Below are 27,223 nucleotides of genomic sequence, written 5' to 3' on the forward strand. Positions count from 1 at the left end.
TTCAAATTAACACTTTAAATATATTACATAGTTTTCCAAGGGTCCCCGCCCCTGGTGAGTTTAAAGGGAGCACAGAACCAGCACCCAGTAAGGCAGGTGCAGAACCATTGGGTTTACCAAACAATGGGACGGCAGGTTAACATTTTAGGGATCCATTGCAGAGTATACTCTCAGTTATCTTCCTCCATGGGAAATGGCAGCAGTAGTTACATGAATATGATAGTTCCATGAGAATTACATTGGCATTCTTTGCCGAGACCTTTAAATAATTTTCCAACCTATATTCAATTCTTCAAACAGGATGTTGCTGTTAATCAGCTGATGACTCCACTGCCCTTGTGAATAAATGTACTGGCAGTGTACTGCCCAATTGCCATATCCATTCTGTCATGGATGTGACAGGTATTGATAACTTACAGATGTGACAGGTACTGATAACTTACCCAAATATGCAGGTGACGCTATAAATCCAGTTTTAACACTGCAAATAGCTTCTCTAATCAGGCTTCTATAGTATATTTGGGCTCAAAAATGGATGTCATATATTGGAGGGTTCAATGCCATTTGTTCTTTTTTTCTTCTTTTATTGGATATGACCATTCATGTAAAGTCAACATTAATTGTCCATCTCTAAGTGCTCTTTGTAAGTGAACAGCTACAGCGCTATTAGATGCTAATTTTGATAGATTGCTGATATATTTCCAAACTTAGGGTCCTATGTGGCATGCAGGGAAAACTATAAGTCATGGTGCCCCTGACTCCTGCCTCACTTGGATAGCTTAACTTAGCCAAGAATATGGAATAATTATCTGGTTGTTATTTTCCACCAGGAAATGTTGTTTAAAAGAAAACAAATTAGAAATACCATTTCAATATTCTTTTATTGTCACGCAATAAAACAGAAAATGTAATATTACACTAAGTTTTCTTTAGTCTACCGTAAGGCAGTCAAAGTAAATCACAAAATCTGTAGACACCGTGTTTGTCGTAAAAACACAATGCTGGAGAAGCTCTGCAGGTCAAACAGTCCTTTATGTAGCCACGGTAAAGATACATAACCAACGTTTCGGGCTTGAGCCCTTCATCAAAGTATGAGAAAATGTGCACGTGTCCAAACAAAAGAGTGGAGGGGGGGGTGGCAAAGGAAGATGATTGGTGGAGAAAGGAGGGAAGAGACAGCAACAATGAGGGGAGGAGAGAAAACTGGGTGGATAGAGGAACTGGAGAAACAGGAAAAGGAGGAGGGGAAAGAAAAGACAAGCAGGTTTAGTGGAAGCCAGAAATCTCAACGTTAATACCATCTGGCTGGAGGGTGCCCAGACAGAAAATGTGTTGATCTTCCAATCTGCAGGTGGTCAGGGTGGGATAGTACACAAGGCCTTGAACATATATGTGAGCACGGGAGCGTGACTCAAAATTGAAGTGGTTGGTCACTGGGAGGTCGCTGTGATGGAGGTGCTGAAGGAAGCGATCTCCCAGTTTGCAACCCGTCTCTCCAATGTAGAGAAGGCCAAAAAGGGTGCACTGGATGCAGTATTTATGTCCTCTAGATGTACACTTGAAAGGCCTGTTTGAGGCCCTGGACCATGGTGAGGGAGGAGGTGTGGGCGCAAGTGTTGCACCTCCTGCAGGCACAGGGGAAGGTGCCCGGGAGCAATGGATGGGGAGGGATGAGTGCACTAGGGAATTGTTGAGGGAGTGTGAAGCACCATCAATTACTCAAAAGATTATTGTAGAGAATACAAGCACAACCATACTGTTTAGTTGTCCTGCACTGAGCTGCAGGGGGCTGTGGAACAGTCACCTTTATACAGGAGACTGTGAGGAGAAGCCACAGGTACATCCGGCCAATAGGTGTGCCTGACCAGACAATTATACATAACAATAATTAACCACATTCATCCCTTGTTTTTAAAAAAGTGTCCAACGGGATGAAGTGGTTACAAACAAAGTCATAAGTTCAGTCTTTCAGGTGGTCTGATCATTTGCTGAGACTATCATAGCATTGGTCGTGGCTGCGATGCTGAGGCAGGGTCCTGGATGGTCTTGGGCGTCTGAACATACTCATCACTATTCTGCTGGTGGGTAGGTGCCATTGAGTCCAGTGAAACTTCCCTTGGGACAGAGGCAGGGTACCAGGGGTCAGGTGCATCATGTGTGTTCCACAGTGAGGGGGATGTGGGGAGGAGCCAAGTCCCTATCAGAGATGGTGTCTTTATGTCCATCCAGATATGCCATTTAGGCATACTGGGGGTTGGCATGGAAGAGGTGGACCCTTTTGACCAGGGGGTCAGACTTATGGCTCCTCACATGCTTCTGGAATAGTTCAGGCCCTGGGAACATCACCCATGCCAGTAGTGTGGTCCTAGTCGCATATTTCCTGGGAAAGGAAAACATATGTTCATGCACTGTGGCATTTGTGGATGTACATAGCAGGGACCTGATGGAGTGGAATGCCTCTGGGAGACGTCTTCCCAGCAGGACACTGAGAGGCCCTTAGACCACAATGCTAGAAGAACTGCCTTCCAAACCATAGCATTCTCCCTCTCCACTTGCCCATTACCCCAGGGTTGTAACTCGAGGTACTGCTCATCACAATGCCTCTGGCCATCAACTAATGGCACCCAGTTTCTGTGGATATAACTGGGGAAGCCAAACAGAGTGAAGAGACTGCCCAGTGCCTTGATGACTGTGACAGCATCATGTCTGATAAGAGGATGGCAATTGGAAAACGGGAGTATTCATTGATGATGTTCAGAAAATACACATTGCGGTCAGTGGAGGGCAGGGGATCCTTAAAGTCGTCACTGTGTCACTCAAAGGGGTGGGTGGCTTTAATTATTTGTGCCCTGTCTGGCCGGTAAAAGTGTAGCTTGCACTCAGCACAGACCAGGCAGTTCTTTTCCATGGATCTGATCTCATGAAAGGAGTTACAGCAGGTAGCGCGCTTTGACAAAGTTTAAGTTTCCATGGCCAATACAAAATAGTACAAAATATCGTAATTGTAGGTGGACAATTCAGTCCTCCACCTCAGTATTTTGTCATTGTTAAGCTTGAATGCAACTGCACATTGATCAGTCAGCAGGGTGAATCTCTTACCGACCAGGTAAAGGTGCCAGTGCCACACTGCCTTGACAATGGCCTGGGCCTCTTTCTCAACCGAGGAGTGCCGTATCTTTGGGCCCTGTAGAGTACATGAAAAAAAGGCTACTGGCCTGCCTGCCTGGTTAAGGGTGGCTGCTAGGGCAAAGTCTGATGCATTGCCTTCCACCTGAAATGGGGTGGATTCGTCCACAGCCTGCATTGTGACCTTAGTGATATCTGCGATTGAAGGTAGCCTGGGCTCCACCGCCAGGGGAAAGGATGTGGATTTGATGAGGGGGCGGGCCTTGTCTGCACAATTGGGGACCTATTGAGCATAATAGGAAAAGAAGCCAAGGCACTTCTTCAGGGCCTTGAGGCTGTGCGGGAGGGCAAGTTTCAGGTGCAGCCACATGCGGTCAGGGTCCGGGCCTCTGACTCCATTCTCCACGACACAGCCAAGGATGGCCAGACGGGTTGTGCGAAACACGCACTTGGCCTTATTATATGTAAGGTTTTGGAGCTTGGCTATTTCGAGAAATTTCTGGAGATTGGTGTCATAGTCCTTCTGGTCATGGCTGCAGATAGTGACATTATCGAGGTATGGGAAAGTGGCCCGCAATTCGTACTGATCCACCATCCACTCCACCTCCCATTCGAAGACTGATACACCATTCATGACTCCAAAGGGGACCCGCAGGAAGTGGTAGAGGCGGCCAACCGCCTCAAATGCCATACACTGGCGGTCCTCTGGGTGGATAGGAATTTGATGGTATGTCGATTTCAGGACAATGGTCAAAAAGACCCACAATTTAATTGATCATGTCGGCAATGCATGGAAGGGGGTATGCATCCAATTGTGTGTATCTGGTGATGGTCTGAATATTGTCAATGACCATCCTATTCTTTTCCCTGTTACGTACTACCACTACCTGCTCTCTCCAGGGGCTGGTGCTGGCTTCAATGACCCCGCTCCTTGCGTAAGCACTGTATCTCTGCTCAGATGAAGGCCCTGTCCCCAGTACTGTACTGCCTACTTTTGGTGGCGATGGGTTTACAGTTGGAAGTGAGGTTGGCGAATAGCAACGGGGGCAATTTTGAGTCTGGAGAGCCCGCAGATGGTGTGTGGTGAGTGGTGGGGTTGCTGGTTTGAAAACTGTCACTTACATACAGTGAGGGGTGGAGGGGGCCCATCGAACTGCATTGTCACACTTTCAAGGTGACACTGAAAATCCAGTCCCAACAGTACAGCAGTGCAGAGCTGCAACATTACCATTAGTCTAAAGTCTTTATATTCAGTACCCTGCACCATTAGAATCACTACACAAAACCCCTGGACATCTGCTGTGTGTGACCTAGATGCCAAGGAGACCTTCTGGTTCACTGGCAATACTGTGAGAGAAAAAAACACCGGACTGTGTCTGGGTGAATGAAGCTCTCCGTGCTTCCACTATTGAATAAGCAACTCATCATGTGGCTGTTTACCTTAATATCCATTATCGACCTGGCGAGTTGATGTGCGCTGTCCTGGTCGAGTGTGATGAAGGCCAGTGTTGGGTCACTGCACATCGCTAGGCAATGGTGGCGTCAAATGTGGCGGGCCCAGGGCACGCACACATCCCAAAGATGGCACCCAATTTGGTGCCCTTCATGGATTGCGCATGGTGCTGCTGGCTCCGGGTGATGAAGGTGTCTGGGATGGTGGTCCCCATGATCTGCATGCGGCGCTGCTAGGAAGGGGTTTGGACTTGCGCACTTTAGTGTAATAGCCCTTCTTCCTGCAGCTGGAGCAAGTTGAACCCTTCACTGGGCAGCGTTTCCTCTGATGCTTGCCCAAGCTGCTGAAGTAATACTTTGGGTGCTCCCATAGCACCACGGCTGTGGTCAGGTTGCCAATGGAGGTGGATGAATGAGGCAGGAGGTGGTTGCAGAGCACCACTGGTGTGGTCAAGTTGTTAGCGGAGTGAGAAGTGGCAGTGTATCCCAAGATGGCGGTTCCCAGGGAAACCATGAGATGGTCGTATTTTTGAAGGAGTAGGTCTCCATGTTCTGCCAACTCAACTGCTCAACTGCTCAACTTCAGTTTTTACCTGCCAGCTCAACTGCTCTCCGCAAACTAAGCTCCTCTTGCTCCAGGAGTCTCTGTTGGACGTAGTTCAACCTGATCCCCTTGACGTAGGTGTCCAAGATCAGGTCCTCTGTGTACTCTGTGGCAGACATGGCCTTGTATTCACAGGCCCTGCCAAGGGATCACAGGGCCTGAAGGTATTTGGCATTGGACTCATCAGGTCATTGTTTTTGAGTCATTAGGAGGTGTCTGGAGTAGTCAACATTGATTTAACACAGATACTGTCCTTTGAGAATGTCCATGGCTTCCTGGTGCATTGTAGCATCCCTGATCATGGAGGGTGCTGACCCAGGAATGCAGCATTTGCAGTTTGTCGGTTTCCTATTGCACATTGGTAGAGGAGGCCTGCAGGAATGCTTCAAAACAGTGCAGCCAGAGCTCAAAGTTGGTGGATGCCTCAGGCGATTGAGGGCTAATTTACAGCTTTTTCTGGCTTCAGGATCTGCTCCATTGTTAAAAAAAACTTTGTGAATAAAATTGATGCACCATCAATTACTCAAAATATTATTGTAGAAAATCCAATAGGCTTTTATTCACTTAAGAACAAAAGCACATCTATACAGTTTGGTTGTCCTGCACTGAGCTGCAGTGGGCTATGGAACAGTCGCAGGAGTCTGTGGGGAGGGGGCCACAAGTACAACCAGCCAACAGATGTGCCTGACCAGACAATTATACATAACAATGGTTTACCACAAAGTGACCCCTGCAGAAGGCCGAGAGGGGAGGAGAAAGAAAAATGTGTCTGATGGTGGGATCCTGCAGTAAGTGCCAGAAATTCTGGTGGATAATGTGTTGGATGCAGAGGATGGTGGGGTGGTAGGTGAGGATGAGGGGGGGATTCTATGGTTGTTGCATCTGGGGGCAGAGGGGGCCAGGGCAAATGAGCGGGAAACGGAGGATGCGGATGAGGACTGAGTTGATGGTGGTGGAGGAGAAGCCACATTTGTGGAAGAAGGCAGAGATTTCAGAAGATGTGGACTGGAAGACTTCATCTTGGGAACAGATGCAGCAGAGACGGAGAAATTGAGAGAAGGGGATGGAATCCTTGCAAGGCACAGGGTGTGAGGAGGTGTAGTCCAGGTAGTTGTGGGAGTTGGAGGGTTTGTAGTATATGTCGGTGGCCAGCTTGTATCCCAAGATGGAGACAGAGAGATCCAGGAAGAGGAGAGTGCTGTCAGAGATAGATCAGATGAGTTTGAGATCAGGGTGGAAGTTGTCCACGAAGTGGATGAAGTTGACAAGCTCATCATGGGTGCATGAGGCAGCCCTGATGTCGTCATTGATATACTGAAGGAAGAATTGAGGGGTCTTGGCCATGTAGGCTTGCAGCATAGATTGCTTCACAAAGCCCACAAACAAGCAGGTGTAGCTGGTACCCATGCGGATGCCCATGGCTACTCCTTTGATTTAAAGGAAGTGGAATGAATTACGAGCTCCCGTTTTAGTAAAATGGGATTATCACTGTAAGGGATAATATAGACAGGTGGAACTTAATGGTGACAGGTAACATTTAACATTTCACTCAAGCACCATCATAATTGCTTCTCACCTTGAACCCAGGTCTAATTATAAAATTAAATGCTATGAATTTCAAGACTTAATGCAAGAGACTGATGAAACTGTTGATAACTTCCTCACTAGACTAAAAATTGTTGCTGCAAAATGCAGATTTAAAGATATAGAGGAAAGATTAGTTGATCAACTAATATGGGGGAGTGCCCATCCCAAAGTGCAAAAGTCTCTTATAGGGAAGGATAGCTTGAAGCTGGTTAAACTTATAGTCACAGCCAGAGTCTTCAAAGCCACGAGAACGCAAATCAAATCCCTATCTATGCAGACCCATCGACTGCAAAGAGAAGGAAGGGTTGATGCTATAAAGAACACAATCAGAAAAGTGCAAACCCCAAGACCTGCAGGAAGTGCAGCAGAAAACACCCCTTCGATGACCGAAACAAATGCCCCACATACGGTTCTGAATGTAGAGCCTATGGTAAAGCAAACCACTAAGCGAAGATGTACAAGTCTGGTATGAAGAAAACAGTTTAACCAGTGAAGAAAGAAGACAAGAAGAAGATTCACCAGATAAAAGGAAATCTACAATGAGGACTCTGACACCCAAATACTGGAGATAGAATCTATACACCTTCACAGGTGAGATGAAGAAAGAAAGCGAGTTGCACATAAGGATCCAAATTCAGAAGACAATCCAGAATGAGCTTACGATATTTAACCTAAAGGTGAAGCTGGATACTCGATCGTAAGCAACATCCTTCCACTCAGACTCTACCACCAGATGTTCCCAGAGAACATAATAAAAGGGTATCCAAAATACGATGCATTGGAAACAGCAAATGTCACATTAACAGCCTATGGTGGACCCATGATCAAGCAGCTAAGGAGAGCTAAGATCAAAGGATGCCTTAAGGGAAAGAACATCCTCTGTATGTACTATGTGGTAGACACAGACAGACCAGCAATTCTAGGCCTGGATAGCTGCCACGAGTTGCAAATTGATCTCTGTCAATTATGAGATTCAGATGAAGAAGATATCCAAAAGGGTCAACAGAGACACTCCATTGGAGAACCGACCTCCAGTCATAAACAAGGCTGAGCCCATGAGCATGTACCCAGAATGGTCTGATGATTCAGTTGGATACATTGGAGACTTTGAATATCACATCTCCATAGATCCAAACTGCAAACCAGTCGTCCATGTTCTAAGGAAAGTACCACTAGAGCTTCAAAAGAAGCTGTAGCAAGAACTAAGTGACACGGAAAGGATCCAGGTCAGAGCCAAAGTGACTGAGCCAACTGACTGGGTAAATTCCATAGTGGTCACAGAAAAGCCAAATAGCCACTTGAGAATATGTCTGGACCCTAAAGACTTAAATCAAGCAATAAAAAGAGGTCATTACACCACTGACACTAGAAGACATCACAATGGAACTAACAGGATCCAAAATCTTCATCAAGCTAGATGCTAAGAGCGGATACTGGAATGTGAAACTAGATGATGAATCAACACTACTAACAATGTTCAATACTCCATTTGGTCGTTAAAAGTTCCTGTGACTACTTTCGGCCTAAAGGTGAGCCAGGATGTGTTCCAACAGAAGATCGATGAGACCTACAGAGGGTGTAAAGGTGCTGTTGGCATCACGGATGACATCCAGGTTTTTGGCAGAGATGGAAAAGCTCATGATCTTCATCTACATCAGGCCATGGAGAGAACAAGAGGAGCTGGAATTAAACTTAATGCAGACAAATTCATTATAAAAGAGAATGAATGCCAATTCTTCAGAATGATGTATACTTCTGATGGGGTAAAGCCAAGCCCAGAGAAGGTTAAAACCATTGCCGAGATGGAGCACCCAAAGGACAAAAAGGAACTCAGAAGTTTCCTTGGGTTGGTCCAATACATGAGTTCCTTCATACCACATCTGTCAGATGACACAGCAAACATCAGAGAGTTGCTGAAGGAAGATGTGGAATTTCAGTGGTCACCATCACATCAGAGAAGTTTTGACCAGCTTAAAGAAATAATATGCAGAGAAGTGGAGTTGAGATACTATGATAGAAAAAAAGCCCTCACTCTTCAAGTAGATGCATCTAACAGAGGCCTTTGTGCAGCATTAGTACAAAAAGGAAAACCAATAGCTTTTGCCTCAAAAACACTAACAGCGGAGACCAGATATGCCAATGTTGAGAGAGAGCTGCTGGCGGTCGTATACGGATGCGAAAAGTCTCACAAGTTTCTGTATGGAAGAAAGATTATAGTGGAAAGTGAAAATTGCCCACTGGAACACATCTAGAGAAAGAACCTAAACAAGGTGTGGTGCGATCAATGACCACTCATAGACATGAAGCAAGTAGTCAAAGGCTTTAATGATCAGCAGACGCAGACATGCCTCTTCATACTGCTGGCTGATGACATAGGCAGGTATGAGGGAGGAGACTAGGGCTCTTGGTCTTTATTAGGGGATCTTATGGGGAGGGGATAATTGGCCTGCCTGCTTGATTCAGTGAGGTGACCAGACCCAAGTCGGAGGCATCACTTTCCACTTGGATTGGGTGGATTCATCAATGGCATGCATCCCTGCCTTGGCAATCTCATACCTGATGTCCTCGAAAGCCTTACAGGCCTCTATCAACAGGGGAAATGTAATAGTTTTCCACCAGGGGTTGGGCCTTGTCTGCATAGTTGAGATTCTATTGGGCATAATACAAGAAGAGCCCTAGGCACCTTTTTAAAGCCTTGGGGTTCTGTGGCAGAGGTAATTCCAGAAGAGGCCACATGCGCTCAGGGTTAGGGGTGATGACACCATGCTCCACCACATACCCCAGGATTGCCAGCCACTTGGTGCTAAACATGCACTTTTTCTTATTATATTTGAGATTAAGGGCCAGGAACCTCTGCTGGTTTTTGTCGTGCTCCTTCTCAAATAGTGACAATGTCCAGCCTTTAGTTCATTGTCATCCACCATGCAGTCCATTTCCCTTTAGAACACTGACACCCCATTTATGAGGTCAAATGGGACTCATAGGAAATGGTAGAGTCGGCCATGTACGCCAGTCTTTTGGGAAATTCAGGATTTGTAGTATGCCGATTTGAGATCTATGGTAGAGAAGACTCTATACTTGGCAATCTTATTCACCATATCAGCTATGCGGGGCAAAGGGTAGGCGTCCAGTAAAGTGAACTGGTTAATGATCTGACTACAGTCTATCACCATCCAGTACCATCCAGGGTCAGTTATTCGGTTCTATTATGCTGTCCCCGCAGCAGCCGCTCCACCTCTGTCTTAATGAATTCCCTGTCCTTGGATCTGTAACACCTGCTCTTGCAGTCTGGAGTGAGGTTTTGGAACAGTGGAGGTGGATGGACCGGGAGGGTGGCCAGTCTGCAGGCTGGGAGCCTGGCCCGGCATTCAGGGAGTGATTGGGCCTCTTTGGGGGAGGGGAGGGGCCTCCTGGGACTGGTTATTGCTAGCTGTGAGGGGGGGGTGGGGCCCGTCAAACTGCATCAGCACACTCTTATGCTGGCACTGGAAATTCAGCTCTAATTTGATGGGTGTGCAGAGGTGGGAGATCACCAGCAGTCTGAAGTTTTTATATTTGGTGCCCCCCATTCTAAGGGTCACGGTGCATCACTCGTGGATTTCCACAGAGAGAGATTTGGAGGCTAGTGCACACTTGGTTGGGGACACAATCTGGGAATAATGTTTGGCCGTTCCGGGTGTATGAAGCTCTTGATACTTCCTGTGTGCAACAGTAGCCATTCATGTGACCATTTACCTTGGTGTTCATCATCGATCACCCCAGCTGATGTGGTCTACTCTGGTCCAGCATGATAGAAGCCAACATCAGCTCACTGTCTGAGTCATACTGCTATGTCATTGGGTCAGCTGCTGCCAAGATGGCTGCCTGGGAGATCATAAAAATGACCACCTCCGTGGATCGCACACAGTGGAGTCCGGAAGTGTTTTCGCACCCTTGGTCCTGAAGTTCAGTTCTCAGCAACCGGAAGTGACAATGGAAGTGGGTTGGCCCAATATGGCGACGTGGGCCGCAGTCTGCACGTGGCACTGCTAGAGTGGGGCTTAGAATGACATACCCTGGCATAGTGTCCTTTCCTCCAGAAGGTCGAGCAGGTCACGCTATGGGCCGAGCAATACTTCTGCGGCTGTTTGCTTTGGCCACAGTAGTTGCACCACGTGTGCTCAGCAGTGGCAGCAGCAGTCAGGGGCCCCGAGTCCCAAGTTCTCCCCACCTGGTGGCTACGTGGCCTGCTGAGTAGGCCTCCGCATTCTTTTGGGCAGTCTCCATAGCTCGAGCCATATGCACCACTTCCTGTAGGCACTGATCGCCTTTCTCCAGGAGTCGTTCCCGTATTCAATGGGAGTGGAATCCAGCGACTAGCCGTCACGGATGAGCTCCTCCTTGTAGGTCGCCACAGTCACATCCGAAAACCCTCAGTCCTGTCCCAGCTCCCGCATGGATCTCACAAAATCATCAACCGACTCACCCAGACCCTGGTGTCGGAAGCCAAGCTGGAAGTGTGTGTACATCGCATTCCTCGGGGCTCTGTACTGCTATCAGAATAAGGCCATTGCCTCTTCGTATCCAGTTCAGTCATGAATTCATTAGTATACTCGGTGGCCCCCCGCTGCGAAGAGCAGGTCATACCGATAACCATCGGCTGTGATTTTGTGGCACCTCAGGTAGGCCTTCAAACAGTGTAGCCACATATCAAACTTTACGGAGGCCTCTAGATCCTTTGGATCAATCTCCAGTTTCTCCAGTCAGATTCCCTTGTCCATGGCACTTTAAAATTCTGATCAATAAATTGTGGTGTGATCAGTAACCACCCACAGACACGAAGCAAGTAGTCAAAGGCTATTGATCAGAAGACCCAGACATGCCTCTATATGCTGCTGGCTCACATCCAAGGCAGGTATGAGGGAGGAGACTAGGCCTCTAGGCCTTTATTAGGGGATCTTATGGGGAGGGGCTACAGATACAGAAGTTGGGCCAGCCTGCCCAACCCAGTGAGGACATGCCCAGATATGCCCGCAGTACTGTGTTCCACCACACAAGGCACCAGCTGGACTACAATGCTATAACTTCAACTTAAAATACATACCAGGCAAAGGGATGGTGCTTGCTGATACCTTGTCACGACTTTCCCCAAATGAAAAATATGAAATGGAAGACATGGAGATCAAGATACATCATCTCGTCAGTGTAACCAGTAATAAATTAAGCCAGATCAGAGAAGAAACCAGTAAGGATAATGTGTTGCAAAAATGCTTTCTCAACAAGTAATACAAAGATGGCCAGGAAGGATAAACCAGATACAGTCTTCAATACGTCAATATTGGTCTATTAGACATGACATATCGTTGGAGTATGGTGTTCGCTGGCTGGATCAAGACTGATTATACCTGAAACAATGCAGGAAGCGATTCTCCAGGAAATATCTGAAGGTCACATGGGAATGGAGATATGCAAACTCAGAGCTAAAACAGCTGTGTACTGAACTGATATGTACAAAGACATTGAAAATATAGTGGCTATATTTCAAATCTGCCAAAAGTACCGAAAAATACATCAAAAGAGGAAATTATTCCAAAGAAATACCTGCCAGGCCATGGGACACAGTGGGAGCAGACTTGTTCACCAAGAATCAAGAGTGGTATTTAATAGTAGCTTGTTAACTACTCTAAGTTTCTATTCATCAAAAGGATGAAAGACCTGAGAAATGAGAACACTCCTTGTTGAACAAGGAATACCCGAGTAAGTAATATGTGACAATGGAACACAGTTCATGTCACAAGAATTCAGAAAATTGACTGCAGAGTATGGGTTTGTTATCATTACATCATCTCTATACTTCCCCAAAGGTCAGGGGTTCATTGAAAGACAAGTGCAAACTATGAAATGCACACCAGTTAAATGTTGCAAAACAAAAAAATATTCATACCTAGCTCTTCTATCATTGCGAGCAACACCTTTAAGGGCTGACATGAAGTCCCTGGCAGAACTTCTAAATGGCAGGAGATATAAAAAACTCTGCCAAGCAAAATACAGCCTCCAGAAGACCAGGAGGAAACCAATAGAAGACTGGCTGACACGCAAGAAGAAGGACACCAGCATTATTACAAACATGTACAAACATTGCCAGAACTCTTCAGAGGCAGCATGTGCATATTCAAGAACTGATGTTGAAAACATGGACCCCAGCAAAGGTCATCTGAGAAGCTGAGACACCAAGATTGTACATTGTTGAGACAGACTTTGACCATCAGCTGAGGAGGAACAGAATTCACATCCAGTCAACACAAGATGTGATGAACCAAAAAGTTTTAATCCCAGCAAAGTCTGCAACACCACTATCAAGTGAGGATTCAAGTGAAGAGACCACAACCACTAATACTGAAACATCAACACAGCAGTTGTCAGGTGAAGCAGAACAAGCTACATCACCTACATGTGTACCAGCCACACAGAGCCCAACAGTCGCAGCCAAATCCACAAGATGGTGAAGCAACATATTGCTGCCAGAGCAATATCATTAAGAACTATTTAAAAATAGTTGTGTAAATAAGCTAGTCTACAAGTTCAGTTACTTAAGTTGCATTGGAAAGAAAGTGATAAAGGACATTACTTTTTTCTTTATCTTGAGAAGGAAGGATATTATATAAACAGGATAATGTGAACTATTTTGTAACCGTGTTAAGAATATACACTTCTTACTGTAGTAACTGTAGTGCACCACTGTGGGGCATATGTGTGGGGTAAATGAGTGTGTGTGAGCAATTTCCTGAGATGGTGGAAGACATCAGTAAGTAAAGTCTCTTCTGTTATTCGAATCTTGCATCTCTAAGTTATTTAAGAAGCCTCCCAAATAAAACAGAGGCATAACGGTTGGAATTGTTGCTGAGAGAGTGAAGAGCAGAGTGTTCTGAGGAGGTGAGGTTGGAATACGAGAGAGGGGTGGTAAAGTTGAGATGGTTAATGTCTCAGTGGCAATTGGAAATGAAAAGGTCCAGAGGAGGCAGTTGGCCAAGTCAAAATGTCCAGGAAGAGGAAGAAGATTTGAAGCGAGAGAAAGTCTGGCATTGGGGGTGGAGAGTCACGGCCATGGAAGTGAGTCCAGAAGCAGAGGCAACGGAAGAAGAGTTTGATATCGCTGCATGCACAGAGCTCATTGAGGTGTGGGTGATGGGGGACAAAGGTGAGGCCTCTATTGAGGACAAAGTGCTCCATCTCAGGGAGGGGAAGGTCAGAGGTGGTGGTAAAAAAAACAAGAAGGGGTTAGGGTGTGGATCGGTGTAGTTGAGGTGTTGGGGAGGGGGAGGGTGGAGATGGAAGGTAGGGGAGATTGGAAGGAGGAAGGGAGTTGGCAGGGGTAGGGCGTTTGGGGAGGGCAGGGGTGGTGGAGATCAGAGGAGGAGGTGGTGAGTGGGGAAGGTCAGGGGGGAGGTGGGGGATGAGGGAGGTCAGAGGGGGGGAGAGGAGGGTAAAGGGGTAGTATTCTTATCATTTTATCATTTTATGGGGTGGAGGTCCGAGGCAAGCCCTCTCTGTTATGTTCCATGTACGGTTCCCAAATTTGTTCAATTGCCCTTCTCCAGGAGTCAGTCGCAGATGTGGTTCGAATGAAAGCCACCCACTACCCTTCACAGAAGAGCTCCTCTTGATAGACCACCACGGTCACATCTATGCACCCACAGGCTCATCCCAGCTCCCCCATGGCCCTCACAAAGTTGTCAATGGACTTAACAGGGCCTGGCGTCGGGTGACCAGCTGGTAATGTGCATACATAGAGTTCATGGGAGCCCCTATTGCTGCCACAGCAGGACCATCACGTCATTGTTCTTTTTGCAGTCCCGTATTATTTGGTAAGTTCGGTGGCCCATCAATGAAAAGAGCAGATTGTACTTGTCTGCATCTGTGGAGATCTTGTGGCATCTCATATAGGCCTTTAATCAGTACAGCCACATATCAAACTTGATAGAGACTTCTGGAAACCTGGGGTCAGCCTCCAGCTTCTTCATTCAGATCACCTTGTCCATGGCAAGTAATCAGGTTATTAAATTATAGCATGAACAATAACCACAAGCAGGCTCAAAGTGAATGATTAAAGGCTTTAATAACCTGAAATGTCAGGAAAGTCTTTACATGCCGCAGGCCAGATCCAAGGCTGGTATGGAGGGAGGAGACTAGGGATATCAGTCTTTATTGGGAAGCTTTCAGGAAGGAGTTAGGGAGGAGTTACAGGGTCAGAGGCAGGCCAGCCTGTACAGAGTAGTGAGGTCATTCCTGCACTACCATTTTTCACCACAGCCCTGCAACATTCCTTTGCTTCCCTGGGGCCACTGCCGAGCATAGGCACCACCATCTTGGGCCCAGACCCTGAGATTGCAAGATTTTAAAATAAACCACTGTTGGTTCCATTAATGGGCTTTTTAAAGCCACTATGGAGCCAATGGCAGTAAGACTGGGCAGCTGGAAGTCATGGGGAAATGCTCCGCATGGGTCCGTGCCAGTGGAAGCGCTGCCATTTTAGCTGCTGCAGTTCATAGTAAACACAATATTCTGAAAAATTCATATGGAAACTTAGTAGCTTGTCCAAATATCCTGCAGGCACTTTCAATGATAAAGCTTCCTATCAGGAGCACAGCAGTAAAAGCTGACACCTCCTTATATTTGGATCAAATGAATTATATATGATATTCCGTATGCAAATAATGCTTTGCAAAATGTCAGCTGATTAAAATTGTGGCCCATTCCACAAAACTAAAACATGATTGCAATTCTTTAGGAAACTAAAATGAGGTAGATGTGAGTTCAAGCATCATAGGTGGATGAAGTGGCCTGGAAAGGTCTTGAGCTTTTACTGACAGCTGAATGAAATAACGTAGAAGAGGAGATTGAAAAACCTGCTGACTAAAAATGCTGGATCATAAAACCAATTGAGATACAATCAAATAGCATATTAAAGGGAAATAACATAATCATTCAACCTTTGTAAATGGCCTAACCACAAAAATAACTGCATTTTAAAACTCTAGGGAGATTGTAGATAGTAATATTTGAATTTTTTTTACATTTTTAGAAAATATTAATAGAGTAGTGGTTAGAATATTTATGGCAATGAAAGTTATTTTATGGATATAAAACAAACTTATTCAAATAGAAGAAAATTAGCAGGAAACATGATATCACAGTTTCCTAATAAAAAGCACCAGAGATGGAGATTTATTTGGAATATCTGTAGTAAAACAATTTGTTTTCCTTCACTTTAAGGAAAATATTGTTAGGGAAATTTAAAAAATAAAATGGATAAAAGGCTACGAGGTGAGCTGAGAAACTTCTATCAACTGTGAGAGTTGCAGAACCTTAGTTTCCAACTTCATAGCCAATATATCCATAGACAGAATGGAAAAGCACATTGTGCGGAGGACTCAGAGAATCTGCAGAGGAATATAAATAGGTTAGTGATTGAGCAAAGGATCTGGAAGATGGGGTACAATTTTGGAAAATATGAGATCATTCACTTTGGAAAGAAAAATAGTAGATTAGACTCTTATTGTGCTGTGTGACGATTAATGCTGTTGTGCAGACAGACATGGGAGTGCTTGTACATAAATTGCAAAAAAGTTCGTTTGCAGGTGCCATGGTTAATCAAGAAAGGAAATGACTTTCATTACTAGAGGGATTGAATTTAAAAGCAGGGAGGTTCAGCTGCAACTGTACAGGGTACTTGGTGAGGCCGCACCCAGAGTACTGTGTACATTTCTGGTTTCCTTAAGTGAAAAGGGATATACTGACTTTGGAGGCTGCAGAATAAGTTCACCAGAGTGATTCTGAAAATAAACGTGTTAAAAGGAGAGATTGAGTAGTCTGGGATTTATACTCATTGGAGTTTAGAAGGATGAGGCAAGTCTTACATAGACATATAAAATTATGAAAGGAATAGATATAATAGAAGTAGAGAGATTGTTTCTACTGACAGCTGAGACAAAAAACTAGGGGACAGAGCCTCAAGATCCATGGGAATAGATTTAAGATAGAGATAAGGAGAAATTGCTTTTCCCTGTTTGTGGAATTCTCTGCCCAAGGAAGCAGTAGAGGCGGCCTCATTGAATGTAGTTAAGACAGAGAGAGATTTTGGAGTGGAGGTGCAAGCTTGCCAAAACAATTGTCCTATTCTTACTCCTGCTCCTTATTTTTTTTATATCCAACATCTATGGCCCTTTGCCTTTTTTATAACCGACTCAAGATACCAAGCAAATTCAAATTCACTTCAAGATGTTGCAAGTTATTTGATAAGAGTATCACTGCCAACTAATGAGCATAGAAGACAATGTTATTCCAATAGAGGAGACCATAAGACCTTAAAATACAGAAGCAGAAATAAGCTATTCAGCCCATTGAATCAGACCAGCTATTCAATCATCAACTGATCCATTTTTCTATTCAACCCCACTCCCCAGCCTTCTCCTCATAACCTTTGATGCCCTGCCTGTGGCAAACAAATTCCACAAATTCACCACCCTCTGGCAAAAGCAATACCTCCACATCTCTGTTCTTACTGGAACTGTTTCAATCCTGAAATTTGCCCTCTTGTCCTATACTCTCCTACCATGGGAAAAAACTTTTTTACATCAATCCACTCATGCCTTTCAATATTTGAAATATCAATGAGATCCTTCCTCATTCTCCTAAATTCTAATGAGTACAGGCCAAGTGTTCATTATATTATAACCCTTAAATTCTTCCCAGAATCATCCTTGTGAACCTCCTCTGAACCCTGACCAACATCAGCACGTACTTGAGGAGCCCAAAACTCTTCACAATACTCCAAGTAAGGCCTCAACAGTGCCGAATAAAGTCTCAACATTACATCCCAGCTCTTTTATTCTATTCCTCTTGAAATTAATACCAGTATTGCATTAGTCTTCTTCACCACTGACTCAACCTACAAGTTTATCTTCAGGCCATCCTGCATGAGGACTTCCAGGTCCCTTTATGACAGATTATGTTATATTTTATATTATGTATAGATATGTTTTTGGAAGATAGATTGTGGGAGTAGTGTAGCTCATAAACAAACACAAACACTTCAAAACAGATCTCATTTTAAAATGCAAGAGTTATGCATAAGGTGGTGCCTACAAGTCTGCAAAGATAATAGATTCCTGTGCTAGAGATTTTCACAAAGAGGTGAAAATGGAAGGGCCCATCTCAGGAAACTGATAAGATCTCTTGTTAATTAATTCTGGGAGTCAGCAAGCTGTTTTGGTGGAGTGTGCCATTTTAGGAAGGTCATGTGGTTTTGCAAGCAGAGAGAGTCAAACTGGTTTTATTCTCTGTGGCACAGAGAGAGAGAGAGTGAGAGAGACAGCTGGTTTTCAGCAGTGGTTTTTGGAAGCTTGTTTGAAGATGGGTTGTGAGTTCTAAGTTCAGCCTGTTCAAAGCCCTTGTGGTCCATACAAGAGGAGATGTCTGGCTGTATAATGTTTCATCCGAGATAAGGAAAACAGAAAAGGAACTCTGTAGTGATCTGAAAGAAAGAGGTTATCATCTGGAAAACTCTGATGGGGCAAGCTTCTACAGCAAGACACTGAAGTGGGTGTTCAGAAGGAATCAGTTATGGGTGTCCAAAGAGCAACAAATCTCTCTCTGAAAACCAATAAGAACCTTCCTGAATGGTAACCGTTTACCTTTCAACCACCAAAGCCTGGTGAAGATTCATAAATGTTAAATTCTGTGCACAGTATAAGAATTGCCTAATACTGGTGAACTTGAAGGAGGGAGAAGTGAGATTGGACTGTGAATCAAAGAAATTTTATGAAGTTACACATACATTACATACACATGTGCTTAGAAATAGAAGGGGGTTAATTTGGGTTAAGTTAAATTAATAGTAATAAGTTAAAGTTTGATCCTGATTTTACGTTTAAAGAAAATTTAATGGAACTTCCGATTTTTTTAAAAATTTTTCACACTGCGAACTATATCAATCAAAATACATACAAGCATTTCCCTCTTAAATATACACAGTGGCATTTTCTCCCCTTTTTTCCCCCCTACCTTCCCTCCCCCCCTTCCCACCCCCTCCAAACCCATTAAACTTTCAACATATACAATATAATAAAATGATTAAACAATGTCATCACACAATGAAAATAAACAAGAAAATTGTTTCATCTACTTTTACACACTGGATCAAGTCATTCTGGCTTCTTATCATTTTATCATTTTAGGTGGTGGAGGTCCGAGGCAAGCCCTCTTTGTTATGTTCCATGTACGGTTCCCAAATTTGTTCAAATAATGTGACTTAATTTTTTTAATTATATGTTATTTTTTCCACGGGAATACAGTTATTCATTTCCATGTACCATTGCTGTATTCTCAGGCTCTCTTCTGATTTCCAAATTGACATTATACATTTTTTTGCTACAGCTAAGGCTATCATAATAAATCTTTTTTGCGCTGCATCCAGTTTGAGGCCTAATTCTTTACTCCTTATATTACTTAGAAGAAAGATCTCTGGATATTTTGGTATGTTGCTTTTGGTAATTTTATTTAATACCTGATTTAGATCTTCCCAAAACTTTTTCACTTTCTCACATGCTCAAATTGCATGTACTATTGTTCCCATTTCCTTCTTACCGTGAAAAAATCTATCTGATAATGTTGGATCCCACTTTTTAACTTTTGGGGGGTGATATATAACTTGTGTAACCAATTATACTGTATCATGCATAACCTTGTGTTTATTATATTCTTCATAGTTCCAGAGCATAACTTTTCCCATGTTTCATTTTTTATCTTTATGTTTATATCTTTTTCCCACTTTTGTTTGGGTTTATAACTTATTTCATCATTTTCCTTCTCTTTCAGCTTGATGTACATGTTCGTTATAAATCTTTTAATTATCATTGTTTCTGTAATCACATATTCAAAGCTGCTTCCTTCTGGTAATCTCAGTCTGTTTCCCAATTTATCCTTTAAGTAGGCTTTCAGTTGATGGTATGCAAACATTGTACCATGAGTTATTCCATATTTGTACTTCAATTGTTCAAATGTTAATAAATTATTTCCCAAAAAACAATTTTCTATTCTTTTAATTCCTTTTCTCTCCCATTCTCTAAAGGAAAGGTTATCTATTGTAAAAGGGATTAGCTGATTTTGCGTCAATAATAATTTTGGTAGTTGGTAATTTGTATTTTTTCCTTTCTAAGTGGATCTTCTTCCATATATTGAGTAAATGATGCAGTACTGGTAATCTTTTATATTGCATCAAATTTTCATCCCACTTATAAAGTATTTGTTCTGGTACCTTCTCCCCTATTTTATCTAGCTCTATCTTAGTCCAATTTGGTTTTTCCCTTGTCTGATAAAAATCTGATAAATACCTTAATTGTGCTGCTCTATAATAATTTTAAAGTATGGTAACTGCAAACCACCTTGTTTGTACCACTCTGTAAATTTATCTAATGCTATCCTCAGTTTCCCCCCTTTCAAAGGTAAAAGCTGAAAAAGTTACTCTTTTTTGAAATATTTAAACCTGATAGATGTATGGAGACAGTTACAACCCTCAATGAGAGATTACTCATTCTACTCAAAGGCTCTTGACTCCTAACAAAAATATATTTATTTTTAATCTCTGCACAATTGAAAAACAGAGTGATTGAAATGGACTATCTAACCAGACTATTCTTTGACCATGCACCTCTGACTTTAAAGATAATGATGCCTGAGAAGCAAAAGAGTGTCTACAGATTGTGTCTTAATCCTACACTGTTGAGAAGGACATATTTCTGTAATTATATCAGGGAACAAATAGAATTGTTTTTGTGAAACATACAGACCCTCTACTAATGATATTTTCCTAATATGGGATACAGTAAAAGCTTACTTGAAGGGACAGATAATTTCATGTATGAAAAAAATAAAGGAGTATATGGCAGAGGTCAATAGACTGAAGAAGGAAATAACAAAATTAGAAAAAGAATACCAGAGAACAGGTTTGAAAGAAAAATACAAAACTTTGGTAAATAAAAAATTGAAATATAATACTTTACAAACATATAGAATAGGAAACACCTTTCTTAAAGTCAAAACAGAAATATTATGAATTGGGAGATAGAGCACAAGGTTTTGTAATGGCAATTAAAAGCAGAGGAAACATCAAGGATGATAAATGCAATTCAAACAGAGCCTGACAAATTAGCATATAATCAGAAGGAAATCAATTATATTTCTTAACAATACTATACAAATCTGTATGAATCAGACTTGAGAGGGGGTTCTACTGAAATAGATGAATTTCTCTCGGCGATTGAAGTCAAAAATTGGAAGATAGAGATCAGATGGAATTAGATGCCCCATTCATTAGAGAAGAGATTGAAAAAGCCTTGAATACATTACAGGCAAATAAGTCACTGAGAGAGGATGGTTTCCCACATGAGTTTTATAGATAATTAAAAAATCTTTTGATACCTCTCATTATGGAGGTATTAGATCAAGCAGTGGAATCTAAGACTCTTCCAGAATCATTCTCAATAGCTATTATTACAGTACAACCAAAAAAAGACACCCACTAAAACCATCATCATACAGACATATCTCCTTCTTAAATGTGGATTACAAAATTTTGGATAATGCACTAGCCAAAAGACTAGGGAATTATCTACCTAAACTGATAAATTCAGACCAGGTGGGCTTTATTAAAAAAAGACACTCTGCAGATAATTGGATTGGTTCAATATAATTTTATACATCAATTATATCTTATGCCACAAAAACTACATAAATCAAAATCTGAAATATCTGACGTGCTTTAGATGTGGCTTAGAAATTGGAATCTTTATACATCTACATCGTCATGTGTGAAGGTAAGATTGCTGAAACACTAATAAGAATTACAGGAGTGAACTTCACATATGACCCAGAGCTGTACCTTCTGGGCAACCTTATGGACAAGAGCAACAAATTGACTAAATTTCAAATCTGTTTTGTTAAGGTAGCCCAGGCTGTGGCCAAGAAGTGCATAGAAGTCACTTGCAAGTCTAACTCTCCCCTACTTATTACTTGATGGGCTATGGAGATATATAGATGTATACCCTTGGAGAAAATCACTTATAACTTAAAAAATAAATATGACACTTTAATTAAGATATAGCAACCAAACATATTATGTAGAATTTAAATTGTAAACCTGACTCTACAATGTATGTTAAGATGTGATATACCAGAAAAAAAAGAATTATAAAAGAAACGAGAGCTCTCATGGTACGGAAAGTTATGTTCTTATATTGGTGGGTGGGGGGGAGAGAAAAAGGGAGGAATTTTTTTCTTTTGCATTTGTTTGTAAACATTTAATATATATTTGAAATGTATAAAAGTTTAAAGACTGTATGAATATATTTATGGAAAACATGGGAAAATAAAATATTTAAAAAAGGGGGTTGAGTTCAAGAGTAGAGAGGTCATGTTGCAACTCTACAAATCTCTGTTGAGAACACACTGAGAATATTGTGTTCAGTTCTGGTCACCTCATTATGGGAAGAATGTGGAAGTTATGGAGTGGGTGCAGAGGACATTTATCAGGATGTTACCTAGAATGAAAAATAAATCTTATGAGGCAAAGTTAGCAGAATTGGGGCTTTTTTCTTTCGAGTGTAGAAGGATGAGAGGATTACGAGAGACTACAACTCCTATTTCCCAGGGAAGGAATAGCAAACACCAATGGAGCAGAAAGATTTAGGAATAATGGTGCATCATTCCCTGAAGGTAGAATCTCATGTGGATAGGGTGTTGAAGAAGGCTTTTGGTATGCTGGCCTTTATAAATCAAAGCATAGAATACAGGAGTTGGTTAGTGATGTACAAGGCATTGGTGAGGCCAAATTTAGAAGACTGTGTGCAGCTCTGATCACCAAATTATAGGAAGGATATTAACAAGGTAGAGAGAGTGCAGAGAAGATTTACAAAAATGTTGCTTGGGTTTCAGCATCTGGAATACAAGGAAAGATTGGCAAATTAGGTCTTTATTTCTTGGAACGTAGAAGGCTGAGAGGGGGATTTGATAGAGGTGTTTAAGATAATGAGAGGGATAGATAGAGTTGATATGAAAAGACTTTTCCCATTGAGAGTAAGAGAGATGGATACTAGAGGTCATGGGTTGAGAATTGATGGGCAAAGGTTTAGGAGTAACATGAGGGGGAACTTCTTTACTCAGAGAGTGGTTACTGTGTGGAATGGGCTTCTGGAAAAGGTGGTGGAGGTAGGGTCAATTTTGTCATTTAAGAAAGAGTTGAATAAGTATATGGATGGGAGGGGGATGGAAGGATATGGGCAGAGTGCTGGTAAGTGGGATTATAGGAGGGTACTTGGATCAGTGTGGACTAGAAGGGCCAAATGGCCTGTTTCTGTGCTGTAATTGTTATATGATTATATATACAAAGTGAAGGGAGGGAAGTTTAGGGGAGACATCAGGGGTAGGTTTTTTTTATATAGAGTGTGGTGGGTACCTGGAATGCCTTGCCAGGGATGGCAGAGGAGGCTGAAACATTAGGGGCATTTAAGAGACTCTTAGACAATACATGGATGTAAGCAAAACAGATGGCTATGGAGTACTTTTTTTTAAAGGTATATATGGCTCAGCACAACATTGAGGGCCAAAGAGCCTGTACCATACTATATTATTCTATGTTCTTTGTAATGACTGGATATCTACAGCCTTCTGGGCTAAAAAAAATTCCTTGACGGAAATAATGTCTCATCATTTCAGTACGAAATAGCTTACCCCTTATTCTGAAACCTAATTTGCAACTTTATATTTCCTCGCCAGGTAAATTTTCCTTTCAACATGTGGCTTGTCAAGTCACCTAGAAAGTTTATGTTCCAAATATGTTATTTTTAAGCTTCTAACTATGTTTCTCCCATTGATGCTGCTTGACCTGCTGAATTCCTCCAGCAGATTAAACAAGAAGTCTGCTGATTTCAGGGAATGCAGCATTCATGGAAAGCCATAGGTAGCCCTTGTTTAAGGGCTTAGGCCCGAAACATCAACAATATATCTTTGTCTCCTATAGATGCTGAAAAGACCAGCTGTGTTCCTCCAACATTTCAGTGTTTTTACTAAATAGATTGGAAAAACCAGGTTGGGACTGGATCTCAAGAGAGAGAATTTGTAGAATGCCTATGAGGTGGCTTTTTAGAGCAGCTTGTTGGTGAGCCTACACGGGGATCTGCTGTACTCGATTGGGTGTTGTGTAATGCACCAGAGGTGATTAGAGATCTTAGAGGGGAGTGATCACAATATGATTGAGTTCAATTTGAGATTTAACAAGGAGAAATGAAGGTCAGATGTATCAGTATTTCAGTGGAGTAAAGGGAATTACACTGGCCAAAGTAGAATGGAAGGACACTCTAATAGGGAAGATAATAGAGAAGTAATAGATGGAGTTTCTGCTCGAATTTAGGATTGTGCAGGATAAAAAAAATGGCAGATTCTGTAAATTTTAAAAAAAGAAAATGATGGAACTACTCAAGCAATCAGGCCACATCAGTGAGAAAAGAAACGCAGTTTCAGGTCAAAGACCATTCATCAGAATTCTTGACAGAAACCAGAAAAAAGAAGTTGGAGTGAGTGTATGGTAAATTCAGGACAATGGAATGGGTAGATTTAAATTTAGATTTCATATTTATTTTCAGAGTACATGCATGACATTACATACAGCCCTGAGATTTCATTTTCCTGCGGGCAAGGTAGATTTACCATTTACTAATGGTGCAAAAAAAGTGTACACAATGTATACATTAAGCAAATAGAGAACTGTAAGCAGATAACAAATGTAAACAAACTGACTGTACAATACAGTGAGAATTAAAAAAATCAATAAAGTACACACGTAAGAGACCTTGACTGAGTTTGTTGTTGAGCAGATTGATGGTGTAGGTGTAGTAGCTATTCCCAAACCTGGTAATGTGAGTCTGGTGGCACCTATACGGTGTTCCTGATGGCAGCAGCGAGAATAGAGTGTGTGCTGGATGGTGTGGATCCTTGATGATTGCTGCTTCCCTCCGACGACAGTGTTCCCTGTAGATGTTCTCAATAGTGGGGAGGGTTTTGCCTGTGATGTCCTGGGCTGTCTCCACTACCTTTTAGAGGGCTTCACCTTCAGGGATATTGGTGTCCCAATGCCAGACCATGATGCAGCCAGTCAGCACACTTCTCACCGCACTTCTGTAGAAATTTGCCAGTGTTTCTGGTGTCATAGCAAATCTCTGCAAACTCCTGAGGAAGTATAGGCTTTCTTCAAGATGACATTAGTGTTTTGGGTTCAGGAAAGACCCTCCAAGATAGTGACTCACAAGAACTTAAATTTGCTTATGCTCTCTACCTTTGATCTCTCAATAATTACTGGATCATATACCTCTGATTTTTCCTTCCTGAAGTCAACAATCAATTCCTTGGTTTTGGTGACATTGAGTGCAAGGTTGTAGTTGGTGCACCATTCAGCCAAGTTTTCAGTCTCCCTCCTGTATGCTGACTCATTGGCTTTCTTTATACAACCTGCTACCATTGTATCGTCAGAAAATTTGTAGATGGTGTTATTGTCGTACTGAGCCACACAGTAGGTGTAAATGGAGTAGAGCTGGTGCCTCAAAACGCAGACCTGTTATGCCTATGATGGAGATTATGAAGGAGATGTTCTTGGCAATGCTCACTGATTGTGGCTGGTACTGAGGAAACCCATGATCCAATTACATAATGGGGTTTTGAGTCCCAGGTCTTAGAATTTGCTGATAAGTTTTGTGAAATGCCGAACTGTAGTCAATAAAGAGCATCTTGATGAATGCATCTTTGCTGTCCAGGTGTTCCAGGGCTTTGTTTAGAGCCAGTTAAATGGCGTCCATCGTAGGCCTGTTGCTATGATAGGCAAAATGGAATATATCCATGTTGCCACTCAGACAGGTGCTGATATGTTTCACCACCTGCCTTTCAAACACTTCATTACCATTGGTGTAAGTGCTATTGGTTTAAGACAGGTTACTATGCTTTTCTTAGGCACTGGTATGATTGACGCCTGCTTGAAGCAGGTGGGTAACATGCCCTAAAGGAGTTAAATGATGAAGATACCCGTGAATACATTGGAAAGTTGGTCAGTACAGATAATTAATATTTGGCCATGTACTCTGTCCAGAGCAGATGCTTTCCTTGGATTCACTCTCTTGAAGGCAGTATGCACGACATCCTCGGATACAGTCAGGATAGGATCATTAGGGGACATGGGGATGCAGAGGGATGGTTCTTCACTGTAACTGTAGTCAAATCAGGTGTAGAAGTCATTGAATTCCCCTGGGAGTGAAGCTTTGCCAATTGCTACTGCAGCAGATTTGGTTTTGTATCAGGTTATGTCATTTTGGCCTTGCCACAGCTATTGGGTGTTCTTTGTTGTTTCCATTTCCATCTGGAATCTCCACTTCACCCAGGAGATAGGTCTTCATAGGTTATACCTGCTCCTTCTGCATTGATCTGGATCTCTGGACTTAAATGCTTTAGGTTTGATTCTCAGCGTGTTACAGATTTCATTGTTCATCCTGGGCTTCTGGTTGGGGAAAACCCTGAACAATTTGGTGGGAATACACTCATCCACAGCTGTTTTGATGAAGTCTGTGACAGCCCTAGTGTAATAGTTCAAGTCCTAAGCTGAGTCCTTGAAAACTGCCAAAATCACTAACACGAGGATGTCCTATAGCCGTTCTTCACCCTCCAGCGACTGCATATGAAAGCAGAAGGAGCACAGCCAGCTGGACCAACACCAAAATGCAGTCCACAGTACCTTTGAGCCACTAGCTTCAAGGAAGAGATACAGGAGCATAAAAACAGGACTGCCAGGCTAGGAAACAGCTTTTTCCCACAGGCAGAGAGACCATTGAACAATCCTAGAAACCGCGAATTATATATATATTTATTTATATATATTGGATGGCTTTGTTTATATGTTATTTGTGTGTAGGGTGTGCTGTGGGTTCGTGTCCGTGCATTAGGTCTGGAGATACTGTGCTTTGGCAGGTTGCATATGTATACGTTCAATCAGATGACAAATAACTTAAACTTGAACTTATTCCTGCAGTTATGAACTCCTCTAATGATACCCATAATGACGGTGAAGAAATATAGGAAAGGATCAGGGGATATAACTGGGGACGTATATCCCAGAGATTTTAATCACGGAAATACTGAATTTCAAGAAGCTTCAGAAAATATTTACACTGTAACTTAAATAACATTTTTTTTAATTTCATCTATTTTCGTAATATTGTTGTACAAACCAATATTGTTAACCATTGCAAATTTTCAAAAATAACCCAAGTTAATTCATTTTTCAGAATACTTTTTACTTTTGAGAAATTTTGACTGGAAATCATCCATTTGTGTAATTTTTATCTCATATCTTATTTCCTACAATCATTTATTTTCTTTCCC

General features: G+C 42.4%; 1 protein-coding gene across 4 annotated transcripts in view; it reads left to right on the forward strand.

Moving 5' to 3' along the window:
* LOC138757240 (urea transporter 2-like) overlaps window positions 1-27,223 on the forward strand; it is a 158,786-nt gene that overhangs the window by 111,723 nt on the left and 19,840 nt on the right. The gene's annotated exons all lie outside the window — the stretch shown is intronic.

The sequence above is a fragment of the Narcine bancroftii genome, chromosome 3, assembly GCF_036971445.1.
Source record: "Narcine bancroftii isolate sNarBan1 chromosome 3, sNarBan1.hap1, whole genome shotgun sequence".
Lineage (NCBI taxonomy): Eukaryota > Metazoa > Chordata > Chondrichthyes > Torpediniformes > Narcinidae > Narcine > Narcine bancroftii.